Here is a 14,518-nt window from a genome sequence, read left to right as displayed (position 1 = left end):
AATAGCTTGAATCTACTGATTATGTTCTATCGAGATGATCATGAGAATCTTTTCAAGTAACAATGCTGATCTTTTAGTACTGCTACTATACATACTGGAAATTCTTAATACTTTGTAATCATGTTTTGATAAATCTGGTTCTATTTCTGGTTCTCCTCTTGCTTACAATTATATGCAACATTTATATTATTGTATACTGGACAATACTGTAGCAAACAGTAGAGCAATGAAAAGGTCATGGGTTTGATTCCCAGGGATAAGTGCTTTGGATAAGTGTGCAAAATGTGCATTTAAAATGACATTAGAATTAAACTGTAAATTGTCAGTAATTTAAAAGTATGGTTTTTATTAAGAAATATTAACAGAAGTCAAAAGCTGTGTCAACCAAATACTCACTAAGGGACAAAACTACAAAAAAAAAAAAAAAAATTGAACATTATCAGTCATACAATAATCCTGTGATAGAGGTGCTGTATGTGCTTAACCATTTCTTGAGTCTATTGCAATATAAAATATTACATAAATAGTGACTCATGTTGTTCCCCTTACTGTTTGATCAAGAATTGAAACATCGATTAGAGCAGCATCTGGTTTCCTCCATGCCACTGCAAAAACCATGCCAAAAGTATTAATATTTTTCTGGTGTCCCAGTAATAACTTATTACACAAATTCTGTACATAATTACAGCAGGCGCACTGCCTGTCCTTAACTAATGAACACAATGAAAGAAAGCAAGCATTGTTAGAAGTGGTCTATACAGTGCTGACCAACGCGGTGTACAATGTGTATGAAATTGCAAGCAATTATCACTAAAATGAAAAAATGTCATGGGACCAGCCACACTTCTCAAGAAACCCACCAGAAAAAAAAACACCTGGGATCCCGACTGGACAGCCAAAGTCCCCCTCGCAGGCCGGGGGATACTCCCGCGACTGCACTTACTCCTCCCTGGGAGCCTGTCTCGGCGGCCGCAGCACCTGGGGGTAAGGACAGATGAGACGAGAGAAAGGAGATGGAAGCAAGGGGAGCGACAGGATGAGAGAGGGGAGAGAGGCCTGGCGGCCGGCGATGGCTCCTCTGGTTGAGGGCAGCCGGCAGTGATTCCGCCGTCCCCTGCTCCTCCCCTTCATGGCGGACGGTAGCAGGCTCCGGCCCATGGCAGTCAACGGCACTCCTCCGCTCCCTCCAGGATGGCAGCCACCCCACCTCATCCCAGGAGCACGGCATCCGGGTCTCCATCCCACCTTTAACCAGGCTCCAGTATCACCGCCTCTGGCAGCCTCCCGCGGTCTTCACTCCCCCGCTGCCCGAACTCCACAGCACCGTGATCCCCCTCAGCAGCTCGGGCAAGACAGACTGAAACAGATCTGACCACACATACACTACATTTACATACTCACCAACATGCTCTTCCTACAGACAGAAATTAGTTTCAGAAACTAGCTCAACATCGACTTAGCTACATTCACCATAAGAAACATGCAACCATCTGCACAAGTAGAACACCTCTCATTAAGCTATGATAAATGACACCTTAGATACACGCAGTAGTGTTAGCCATACCAGGAAACAATCAAATGTTTTGTTTTCCTCTTTCTATTCCTCTCCTTCCCTTCTAAGGTAAAATACCTGTCTACCCCATAAGGGTCAAGGTCATGACATTAGGATTGACGCACCACGCCTAAGGTTCTGAAAGCCACCTTAAAATTTGAATGTGAGCCAGTGAGCTCCATGCATGAGTCACATCATTTTTACCACAAATGATGTTGCCAGAAAATGAAGGTAAAAAACGTTAAAACAGTCTCAACCTAAAACATTTTAGAAGAGAAGAAAACAATTTAATCACACAATTTCATCCAAGCATTAACATACTGAGACAATGTAGAATAACACTCCTAAAATTGAACTTAATCCATCAGTACTCAGATAATCTAATGCCCTGCACCAGCACAGTGGTCAATCATGGAGGTGTTGTTTTGTTGTTGCTCTGCATGTGCCTGCTTCTTCTGTCCATTCTTCTACAGTGTCCGCCGATGTCTTCATCTCAACACATCGCCGAACAAAGGGGGGAATGTACATTTACATTTAGTCATTTAGCAGACGCTTTTATCCAAAGCGACTTACAAATGAGAATAGTAGAATCAATCAAATCAACATGAGAACAACAGTACATAAGTGCTGAGTGAAGTCACAGTTATGACAGCAAAGTGCTCGTAGCAAGGATTTTTAAAAAAAAAAATTTTAAATACACAAATATGTATTTTTTTAAATACACAAATAGATGGAAGGAAAATAGAAATCAAGGTAAGTACTACTATTACTGATACATCTAAAGATACGTCTTTAGTATTTTTTTGAAATTGGCTAAAGATTCAGCTGCTCGGATAGAGCGTGGCAGGTCATTCCACCAGCCAGGAACAGACCCAGAGAAGGTCCGTGAGAGCAATTTTGTGCCCCTTTGTGATGGCACCACAAGGCGCCGTTCACTTGCAGAATGCAAGTTTCTGGAGGGCGCATAAGTCTGAAGTAGTGAGTTAAGATATAGCGGTGCAGAGCCAGCAGTCATTCTGTAGGCAAACATCAGAGCCTTGATCAGAATTTGTGTGGAATGCTCCGATAGGAAGGGTCTAATCTTCCTGATGTTGTACAAGGCAAATCTGCAGGACCGGGCCGTTGTCGCAACATGATCTGTGAAGCTTAAAGAATCATCCATCACCACTCCAAGGTTCCTAGCTGTCCTGGAAGGAGTAATGGTTGATGACCCAAGTAGAATTGAAAGGTTATGATGAAGTGTTGGGTTGGCACCGACCACAAGAAGTTCCGTTTTTGCAAGGTTGAGTTGAAGGTGGTGGCCCTTCATCCAGGCAGAAATGGCTGTCAGGCAGGCTGCGATGTGACCAGCAACTGTCGGATCATCTGGTTGGAATGAGAGGTAGAGTTGTGTGTCATCAGCGTAACAGTGATAGGAGAAGCCATGATCCTGAATGACAGATCCTAATGAAGACATGTAGATGGAGAAGAGAAGTGGTCCAAGCACTGAGCCCTGAGGTACCCCAGAAGCAAGATGATGTGACTTGGACACCTCACCTCTCCAAGATACCCTGAAGGACCTACCTGAGAGGTAAGACTTGAGCCACTGAAGTGCGGTTCCCGAGATGCCCTTCGACATGAGTGTTGACAGGAGGACCTGGTGGTTAACTGTGTCAAAAGCAGCGGACAGATCCAGCAAGATGAGTACTGATGATTTTGAAGTCGCTTGTGCCAGTCTCAGGGCTTCAGTGACTGAGAGCAGGGCAGTCTCAGTTGAGTGGCCACTCTTGAAACCAGACTGGTGGTCGTCAAGGAGGTTGTTCTGTGTGAGATAAGTAGACAGTTGATTGAATACAACTTTCTCAAGTGTCTTAGCAATGAAAGGAAGAAGGGATACTGGTCTGTAGTTTTCCAAAAGTGCTGGAATCAGAGTGGGTTTTTTAAGCAGTGGGGTAATCCTAGCCTGCTTAAAGCTGTGGGAAATGTTCCAGTATGAAGGGAAGAATTGATAATGTGAGTGAGTGCAGGTAGAATTGAGAAGGAGATGGCCTGAAGAAGATGTGTGGGGATAGGGTCTAGCGGACAGGTAGTAGGGTGATTGGAAAGGATGAGTTTTGAAACGTCTGCCTCTGAGAGCATGGAGAAGGAAGAGAGAGTTTGTGTGTTTTCCGTTAAGACTGCAACGCGTATGAATGAATGTGTGTGTGTTTGTGTTTGTTTTAGATTAGTTGGGTTAGAATAAATGAAGTCTTTTGTAGATTTTTAAAAGAAAGTGTCTTGTATTATGTGCTTCTAAAATTTACTGTCTTAAACTGTGATCTTAAAGTTACTGTGCTTTAATCAGTGTTTCCATGATTGTTGGATATTTATATCCGCTACAAGAGCTTATTACGGCTCGAGCTAATGAACGCTGGACGACTCAGTTGCTCGGTCGTAAACTTACAACTCTTTATATTTCCCTAATAAATTATTTCATTTGAGCTAATTTTACTTCCTAGGGTGTGTTTTCCCTACAATGTTTAACATGTTCAAGCATGTTCAACTACGCGCCAACCCTCCACCCCTTCGGCTGCAGCAGGTTCCTCCTTTCCACTAGGTATGCCTCTTTCCTCAGTCACACTGTCATCTTGGGTGCTCTGGCTCTGCCTCCATTGCTCACAATCTGCCTCGTTGACATCGGTTATTCCCTAGATGCCATCAGCCACCAAAACACCATCGTTTGTTGTGTTTATACAGTCTTCTGCCTTTGTCTGTTTCTGGAAGCAAAGTGACAGTGCTTTCTTAGCTTATCACTTTTGTACATTTCTATTGATGCAGACTTCTTAATGTCTTTGACCCATATACAGGTTCCAGCATGTTACGTTTATTACAGTATTTTTTGCTGAGGAAAATCATAATACATTAAAAAAAGGGATCTCATTCAAGCATTGAAGAATTCAATTCAAGATTGCAGAATTCAAGTGACAAATTATGTTTTATAAAAAAAGTTCAGGAGGAATACTATCTAATCAGCTCAAGAGGAGACATACAGTATACACAGCCAACTCACCTAGCGGTCACTTCAAAATTGTGTCAGCTGACACTACGGGAACTCCTCTCCTACTCAGAAAAATCCTGAAATCTCATAGGATAACATCAGTTAAATTAACTGCCGAACTGTAGTGTAAGTATGCAAATCGCATGCAAATACTGACAGACTTACTAGTGGTATATGATGTGGAGCGACAATTGCATCAAAATCTTCTCTTTCACACTGCTGCCATCGTCAAAGTCATCTACCCTTCATAGCATCCAATGGCTACATTCTGCATAATCTGCATGGGTCCCATTGACCCGCCAGACCTGGACGAGCACTGCATTACCTGCCTGGGCCTGGCCCACGCTGAGGCTGCCCTTTCAGAGTCGGACTGTGTCGACTGCGCAGACCTGCCTCACTGGGGCACAGTACCAGTCTGCAAACACTGGAGCTGGCAATAGCGACCAGAGAGATTCCGCCATTTTGTCAGTTTCTAGATGCGTGAAGAGCCATTCCAGGCATTTTGCATTGGCTGCTGGACATAATTCAACATGAGTATTCTCTTCAGTATAGGCGCAGACTGCCCCACTTCAACAGCGTGGTTCCATCACGCTATCCCAAAATTCCTCTGTTTGGGATAGGAGGTTCACAGCCTGCTTGCAAAGTGAGCGATAGATGTTGCATGTTGCATGTAGCATGTTGCACAGCTGGTTGTACAGCTGGTATTTTGTAGTCCCTAAATGAGATGGGATACTCCGTCTGATCCTGGACCTGAGACCCATCAGCCAAGCTCTTCACAAGTGTGCATTCAGGATTATGTGTCTAAAGCAGATCCTGGCACAAATCCATCCTGGTTCTCATCTGTGGATTTGAAGGACATGTACTTCCATGTTCAGATAGCGACATGCCACAAGCGGTTCCTGAAGTTCACTTTCGATGTCACAGCATACCAGTATTCAGTGATCCCGTTTGGGCTGGCCTTAGCCCCTCACACAATCTCTAAGTGCGTAGATACAGCGCTTTCTCCTCTTAGAGAGGCTGATTTTGGCCCATTCACGAGATGTGCTAATCAGTCACTGCTTCGCCATCTGGAGTCCTTGGGGATGCGTGTGAATACGCAGAATAGCATGTTCACCCTGGGTGTGTATTTTGACTCGGTGGCGATGCGGCCTGCCTTTCTCAAGAATGCAAAGAGGCCATTTAATTGACTGGGCTGGTCTGTTCTCCTGAGGGGATTTCAAAGGCTTCTGGAACTTATGGCGTCGGCTTCATCAGTCTGCCATCTGAGCCTTCTGCACGCCCTTGGAGGGTGTGGACCTTGGGTCATATACACATTCTGGTCACACACAGCTGCGTCAGCACTCTGAGGCCATGGCACAACCCAGGTATGTTCAGTCGAGGGGTGCCCTTGGGACTGGTGACAGGTCGTACTGTAGTTACAAAAGATGTGTCGACCTCAGGCTGGGGAGCAGTGTGCATGGGCATACCGACGTAAGGTTTGTGGTTGCAAGGCAAGTGGCACATAAACCGCTTGGAATTAAAGGCAAGTTAGGAGCTACTTTTAGCAGTTAAAATGTTTTGTGAATACGGCTCCTTTTCTTATTTTTTCTTGCTTTTTTCTATTCAGTTATCTAGGTGTGATTTCCCCTCAAATATGATGAATTAAAAATACAAAGTAATGCTTTTGTTTTCAAGTATTTCTTTTTTTTTGGTTTGTGACAGTAAATTCAAGTGTCGGGTTTAGTTAAATAGAGCCATTTTGATTGAAAACTGGTTTATTTTTTAACTCATTCACTGAATTATGAATGAAGGAGGAGTGTGAGTTTCATTTTGGCTAAACAGTCTGCTTCTAGTGAATAGAAACCTAGAGAATCCGCATGCGCTGAGTGGCTTTATCAGTCTCATTCTGATCGCTGGCTTTCACTCTGCATCAGGACCACTGAAGGTAGGAGATAACCACATCAGGTTTTTGAAATGTCACTAATGTAATATAATACTATAATGTAATAGGCTATCATATATCGCAACAAAAAATATATGTATTTTTCTTCAAAAAAATAAAAAAGAGGGATTATAAAAATGGCATTTTGTTTCAATATTTTTATTTATCACAAGTATGAATAAGCTATTTTACATAAAAGATTTTTTACATAAAGTCCACTATTGATCTTATTGATTTTGTCTTTTCAAACAATCTTTAAAATGTATTTAATACCAGTTGTCGGGGTTCAAGCACTTTAAGACCTTTAAGTGCATGCATAAAAATATTATGTATTATCAAGCTTGTAAGCACCTTAATCAGAGACTAAAATGACCATTTCGGTAACACTTTAGTTTAGGGTCCAATTCTCACTATTAATTATTTTCTTATTAGCTGCATATTACTAGGATATTGGCTGTTTATTAGTACTTATAATAAGCAGTAATTAGGAGTTTTTTGAGGCAAAAGTCATAGTTAATAATTAGTTAATAGTGAGAATTGGACCCTAATCTAAAGTGTGACCCAATTTTCGTCAAAGTATTTATCAATTTAATTTTCATCAATTAAAGTACGCTAATTTACCAACGAAATTTGTACTACACTGGTTTTGCTGAGAAAAACGAGTGTGCCTTTTTCCCCTTTTTCAAAAACAATAATAATTTCAAATATTTTAAAATTGATTGACAACAGAGGTTCTTGTGGCAAAGGTGTTCAGCAAAAAGAGATCTAACATATGATTTGAATAATGTGTATGCAAGTGGTGCAGAGCCAAATGGGTGGAGCTTGGCCTATTCCAACTTCACCTCTGTGAATCTAAGGGGTGGAGTTTAAGGTCTAGATGGACGGTCGAGCTCCACTGATTAGGTCCAGAGAGGGAGAGAGAGGGAGCTTGACGTCAAGCTCCACCCATTGGCTCTGCAGTAAGTAGCCTCTATGTGTATCTGTGACACATTAGCCTTCTTGAGTATCAGTGAATGTTTGCAGCTTTTGTAATAGTTGTGTATGAGTCCTGCAGTTTAACTGCTCAGAGATGCGTTTCTCAAAAGCATACTACGCCTAAGTTGATCGTAGAGACCACTGGTGGCAATGGTTCTAAGATAAACTTAGGCTTACAATGCTTTTGGGAAACACAGCCCAGGACAATCAAAGGACTCTTGAACAACTATCACAAAACATGAAACAGTGGAAGATCATCCAGGTAAAAACACACAGTATAAGGTTCAAGTGTGCAGTATGTGAAGTTTTGAACTGGTTCAGTTGTGTAAATTTGTCTTGTGACTGTATGGAAAAATCAGTTTAGCTTATTCAGGGCAGTACAAAATAAAGGACAAAATGCAATTCCCCCCCCCCCCCCCTTTTGTTTTATAATTATTATTTTTAATTATTAACATTTTGCAGATTCTTCCAGCTGTATGTAATCTTATGAGCAGACTTTAGCTATAGGTCACATGAAACCCAAGAAAGCAAGGCTAACTAGCTACTTAAATTTGTATGAAAAAAAAAAAATACATTTACAATATTATTATAACAACGGAATAACTGTTCAAAAAAGGCTTCTTTTGAGAATATGGAAGTTAATTGTTTTTAAACAGTTTTCATTTTTAACCACACAGGAGAATGTAAAGAAGCACAATGAGTTCAGCATCGAGGCAAAAGAAGAAAAAGAAGTATGTGGTTTTATTCACTGCATGTTTTTGTAATGATTATGTTCAGTTTATGTTCCTGTTTGCCTGTGTTAGTTTGTCTCTGTGGTTTTTGATTGAGTTCACATGTTCCTGGTTACGTTAATTATCCCTGTTTGTATTTAAGCCCTGTTTTTTCCTAGTTCAATTGTCTGTTATCATCGTTGTTATATTGTGGTTTTGTTATATTTCCTGTAGATACTCCTAAGTGTTCCTTGTTCGGATTTATTACAGACGGTTTTTGTTTATTATCTCCTCAGAGATAATGCGCTTACAGCCACTTTGTGACAGTTTTATGCTTTACCCCAGAACTAATATGGTGGAGTGGAGAGTTAAAGTACACCGAGTCATCAGATAAAGCATGTTTATGTTTTACAAATGATCTCAAGCATACTAACAATTAACTTATTAAGCTGATTTTTTACTTGCACAGTGAACTTTGAATTTGCTCTGTATGTGTTTTGTACAGCTTGTGATAAACTTTCCATTGTTCAATGCAGAAATAAATTTGGTGCGACGTCTCCACCGTTCATTGATTACTTGAAAGAAATTTTGAGAAGGTACCCAGATGGGGGACAAATATTGAAGGTAGTCAAAAAAAGCATTAAATATTAAATATTGCATCATTGTCAAACAGTATGCATCTTATATCTCATCGTATCTGTTGATAATATTTATGCTGTATCATATCAGGAGCTGATACAGAATGCAGATGATGCAGGAGCTTCACGTGTGGTGTTTATTCATGATGAGAGGCATTATGGGACTCAGAGCCTGTGGAATGAAGAGCTCGGACAGTATCAAGGTATTTGTGTTGTAAACACTGGGAGCAGATTTGAATGGTTAGTTCACCCCAAAATGAAAATTCTGTCATTAATTACTCACCCTCATGTTGTTCCAAAGTCCAAAAGACTTTTTACTCATCTTTAGAAAACAAATGAAGACCTTTTTGATGACAGAATGCTGTCAGATTTCCTTCCATTGATTGCCATTGTAACTACCAATTTGAAGCTTAAAAAACTTGATCGGAAAACTAATCAATATGAATTGAAAGGTTTAGACCACATTTTCTGAAGAGAATCGATCACTTTATATGATGAACAGATTTAATTTAGGCTTAATTTGGCAGGTAAACATTAATCAGCGAACATAAGCAGAAGCTCAGCCTAACTTGAATAACACACAAGAACAAACCTCTTCCGGAAGCTCAAACATGCTGCGTAACACGAGAATGAGCCTCATTGGTTACACCGCACATTTGAGCTTCCGGAAGAGGTATGTTCTTTTGCGTTATTCAAGTTAGGTTGAGCTTCTGCTTATGTTCGCTGATCAATGTTTAAAAGACTAAATTAAATCAATTCATCATAACAAGTGATTGATTCTCTTTAGAAAATTTGGACTAAACTGCTTGATTCATATGGATTAGTTTTCCGATTTCTTTATGAAGTTTTTGAAGCGTCAAAGTGGTAGTTACAAAGGCAGTCAATGGGAGGAAATCTGACAGCATTCTGTCATCAAAAAGGTTTTCATTTGTCTTCTGAAGATGAGCTAAAGTCTTACGGGTTTGGAACAACATGAGGGTGAGTAATTAATGACAGAATTTTCATTTTGGGGTGAACTAACCCTTTAGGACAGTGGTCTCAAACTCATTTCCTGGAGGCCCACAGCTCTGCACAGTTTAGCTCCAACTCACACCTGCTTGAGCCTGCAACAAAGAAATTACACTATAGGACTTTACATTTGTCCTCGTTCACAACCATGAAGAGTTTTGCAACTTTACCTTTTTTTTTTTTTTTTTTTTTTTTTTTTTAATTGTAAAGGAGTTTTGCATTCTGAAAGTTTTCTTTTGAGTTCATGGAACTGACACATTTTAAGTAATCTGAATTGTTTAATTGTTTTGAGTTTTATGAACTTGTTTCTTTTCATTAGACAAACTTAAATTTAACTTAAATTTCCCAGCATGTTTTGCCATGACACTCGAAAGGGAGAATACATACTAAAATTAAGTGTTATATAATGTTTTTTGTGCAAGATTAAAGGGGCTAAACTTTTCACTTTAATAAAGCATAAAAATACCCTGATATGTTTGCATATATTTAGGAAACATGCTAAGTTCACCTACTTGTTTCTCAGAAAAACAATGCTACAGCCAGATATTCTACTTTGAAATGTGCGTTCCATGTCGGAATGTCTGTCTTTGTTTTGTTCCGTGCGAAACCATGTGCTGCCAGTTTATCCAATAGGTTGTTTGCAATCACGTGGTTCTGGTGACGCGCAAAATTCCAGTGGAGGGCAAGCAGTGAAAATTAGAATGAAAAAGATGGAGAAAAGTCCTTTCTGTGCTGATTTAGAAAGGTATAAACAGAAAATCACAAAATATGTTGGATGTGATCCTTATGTTATGAAAAGGAGCGACTTTTCCACTGAATTGAAAGACGCGTTCATTTCTAGTCTGGGTTTGTTTATATCGTGCTGCCTTTCTGCTAGTCAAGTTAGTGCAGTATTTTGATTTTCTTTCGTAATTGTGAAAAATATCACCATTGTAGGTCATTTATGCTGAATCGAGTATTGCAACAGGAGCTCACATCATCATCGTAAAAACACACTAAGCAGGCTGAGGAGGTGACGGCCGACGACGTATAGCAAATGTAATGTCACTGATTGAACCCACTCCCTATCACTCAATACAATAATCACATTGCTGAGAGTTTTTGAAAGTTTTGTATTTTGTTTTGGTGTAATAATTAACATTACATTTGCAAGTATGACTCTCACTCGGCTTGTGAATGAGTATAACCTAAACACGACCACTTCAAAACTGTTCACGGGCATCTATGGGTTTGATTTTGGTTGTCATTTGTTGAAATAAATACAAAAAAAGTATCGGTGTCAGTCATAGACTAAAAAAGGGTGTCTGTCCGCTGAATTCCCCTCCGATTCTCCTCCGTGGTCATATAGGGAAGTGAATATTTACAAAGACAACATTAAAACTACACTAACATTTAACGTTACACTCTTCCAACAAAGAAATTGATCGACTCAGCTTGTTAAACATGTACTGCAAACTGGCGGTAACCAACTCACACCGGATCATAGAGACTTAAAACCCTTGCAATTGAGGGGTGTTACTCTGCTCAACCTAGGATCTACAGAGCACTTCTTAAACAAGACACTCTGGCTGAGTAATCTACATAGGGTCCCTAATGAGAGGCATACCTCCAGTTCCAATAGGAGCTGATATACCAAGGGAGTTCATACAAAAAGAATCTCTTAAACCTTTAAGACCAACTCAGGGAGCGAGGTCCTCATATGACGACCCACACAAGAGAGGGGAGTACCTACAGCCTAAAATATACTGAACTACCAGGGAGGTCTCGTGAGAGACCTTCAACCTTCCATCCAGCACTCAACCGAAAGGAGTATTGACCAAGCTCAACACAAGTACCAGGGAGGCTCCCGAAGAGCCTACACTCTGATATAACACTAGGGACTTAGCTGGAACTTAGCTGGAAGTGCTAAGGACCTACTCGACCCAGAGAATCGCCTTCAAGGTAGCACGCTCAAGGGCCAACTGCTTGCTAGCAAATCTAGAATTCTAGGGCTAGTATCAGGGAGGCTCCACTGGAGCCTGAGCTACCTGACAACCATCTGCTCAACTCTAGGGAACTAGGACAGAGGAACCTAGCTCAACCTGGAGGATTACTCTCAAGGAGACCCAACGAGGGCCAACTACTTGGTAGCAAATCTAACTCCAGCAGAAACAGCCACTAGAGGTATTGCAGGCGTAGAATACTCGTTTGCATTGCCACAACGAGCAGTGTACTCAGCACAATGCTTTCTATCCTTAAAACAAGGTGAGTACAAATCTATGTAACCGGGCTTACAAGGAAGCCTCAGATAGGGCCTAGAACTCCAAAGCTCGAGCTCTAAGGGAGCATGCTCAACTCACCCTGAAAGGAGGGAGTACTTGATACGCTCAACCTGAGCATCACTGGTGATGGGCACATATGGGGCTCAGAGCTCTGGGAGCAAAGTGAGCTAAACCCGAGACACTGCTTAAGGGTGAAAGCCTGAGGATAAACCCTTGCTTCAAGATGAGAACGACAATCTGAGCTCAGCTCTGGAGGAATGGAGGCCTCAACAGGAAGAAATTCCACAGGAGGGGCCTGCAACACTCGAACCCACAACTTGATAATAATCAAAGAGCTTTTGGCTGAGAGATTGCTCTAAGCTCGAACCAGATAAAGCTACTACCAAAGCTCTAGAGAGTAGAGACTTCAGCATAGTGCTTTCCACTCTCTAAACGGGAGGAAGTCTAACAACCTGGCTATCTGTCTGTGCCTAACACCACTAGGGAACTGAAGCTCAGCATATCGCTTTAACTTTAATATAAAGAGGAGTCTCAGCTAAACCTAAGCAAATTAAGGAGGCTGAAAAACCTGCTACTCGCATTAATAGCCTAATGCAGAAGGCGGGCCCCCGGCCAGGGACGACACTCACAGTGAGAGGAGGCATACTAAGATCACTAGCTGCCAGTCCTAAGCTGGAGAGGCTCTCCTAGGAGTAACCTACTCCGAGCTACAGCATAACCACCTCCGTCTAAGAGACACTCCTAAAGTACTAGCCTAGGCCGGATATAGGGGCGGCCCAAAAGAAGGGCCGACACACACGCACTCATGACCTTCCTGGAGCTCAATGGAGCGGGGACTTCAGCCTAACAACTGTAAAGAAAGGAGGCTGGCTCACAACACACAGGTGAACTCACCATCTGAAGCTCAATGGAGTGGTAGCTTTGAATAGAGACTCAAATGGGAGGAAGCCAGCTCATTCACCACAGGGTAATGTCAAGACGGCCCAGAGAGGGCCGACACCTACAGTCATGATCTATCTGGAGCTCGTGGGAGCAGAGGCTTCAGCATATCACCCTTTACTCTCTCAGCGAGAGGAAACCACTTCACTCGACCTAGGGAAGTTATCAAGGGGGCCTAACAAAGACCATACACCTCAAATCGTGATATGACCTGGAACTCAGCAGAGCGGTGGCTTCAGCTAATTGACTTTCTTCAATGAGAGGAAGCCAACTCACTCAACCAGAAGGATTATCAGGGCAGCCCTGAAGGCCTGAGCACCTGACATATCAACTATCTGGAGCTCAGATGAGTGGTGGCCTAGAAACTTGACTCTCAGATCGAGAGGAGGCCATGCCATTCACTACAGGTGATATTTCATTCTAAATATTACACACTATATAGAAACTTCACAAAGAGAGGAGGCACATAGTAAGGGTGTCACAATAACCTTCCTTAATCATGGGAGCTCCAGGGCCCCAGTTAAACACCCCAATACTAGGGGTGTAACGTTTCACTCGTTTTCTCGATGCATTGATTAAAATTCCTGACGATTTTTTAATCATGAATCATTAATTTCAGCGGATAATCGATGTAAAATGTTAAGAATCGGATTAATCGCGATTCTATAGCGATTCTATAGCGATTCAGTGCTTTAAAATATATAAACATTAAATTACTACATCCGCAAATTGATGGAGACGTTGTGCGCCATCATTCACGCTCTCACAGCTCTCCTTCACACAGACGCGCTGCACTCTTTACCGCCTCTCACTGGATTGCGCTCGCACTCCATCCATAGCTCTCATTGACATATTTTTGAGAAGCCTACATTTGAGCTCTCCTTAGGACGGCCACTGTTATTCACATGAGCAGATGACCGCTCTCTATTATAATAGCAATAGTCCTGAGTCACATTGCTCAAGCCATTGATAAAGCTGCCAAGTCATTGCTTGGTCACTACTGTTGAAATAAAACACTTTTATTGCGTGGAAACATCACTGTTATTTTCTATAAGATAAAATACTTAAGTTTTTAACTTAAGTTTTTAAGCCATCGTTTAAGCCAAATGAAAAAGAGAGGAGGAAAAGAAAAATATAATAAACAATAGATAAAAAAAAAAAATAGGTGATCTGATCTTGATGACGCAGACGTCTGGGTGGAAGTTTTATACCACGACTCCGCCTCCGGGCTCCACTGACGATTCTTTCTCCGCATGCCCAGGCTCCAAAACTGACATTTTTGAGTAACATGTCAACGCTCATCATCGCCCGTTTTACCTTCAGTTCAATACAATGGAAGGAAGCGACGTCGCGGCGTCCATCTTTTTTTACAGTCTATGGTCTAAATACATACGCACAGTTCCAATGAATGATAAATTATATTGTGAACTTAATGTCATTAAACTGAATGCACGAAGGAAACTGATGAAATAACTACAACATTAAAGGATTAGTTCAC

General features: G+C 41.3%; 1 pseudogene; it reads left to right on the top strand.

The window, feature by feature from the left end:
• Window positions 1-8,160: 8,160 nt before the first annotated feature.
• LOC137036193 (sacsin-like) overlaps window positions 8,161-14,518 on the top strand; it is a 29,540-nt pseudogene continuing 23,182 nt past the window's right edge.

The sequence above is a fragment of the Chanodichthys erythropterus genome, chromosome 14 (genome assembly GCF_024489055.1).
Source record: "Chanodichthys erythropterus isolate Z2021 chromosome 14, ASM2448905v1, whole genome shotgun sequence".
Classification (NCBI taxonomy): Eukaryota; Metazoa; Chordata; class Actinopteri; order Cypriniformes; family Xenocyprididae; genus Chanodichthys; species Chanodichthys erythropterus.
This window is presented reverse-complemented; position numbering and strand designations above follow the sequence as displayed.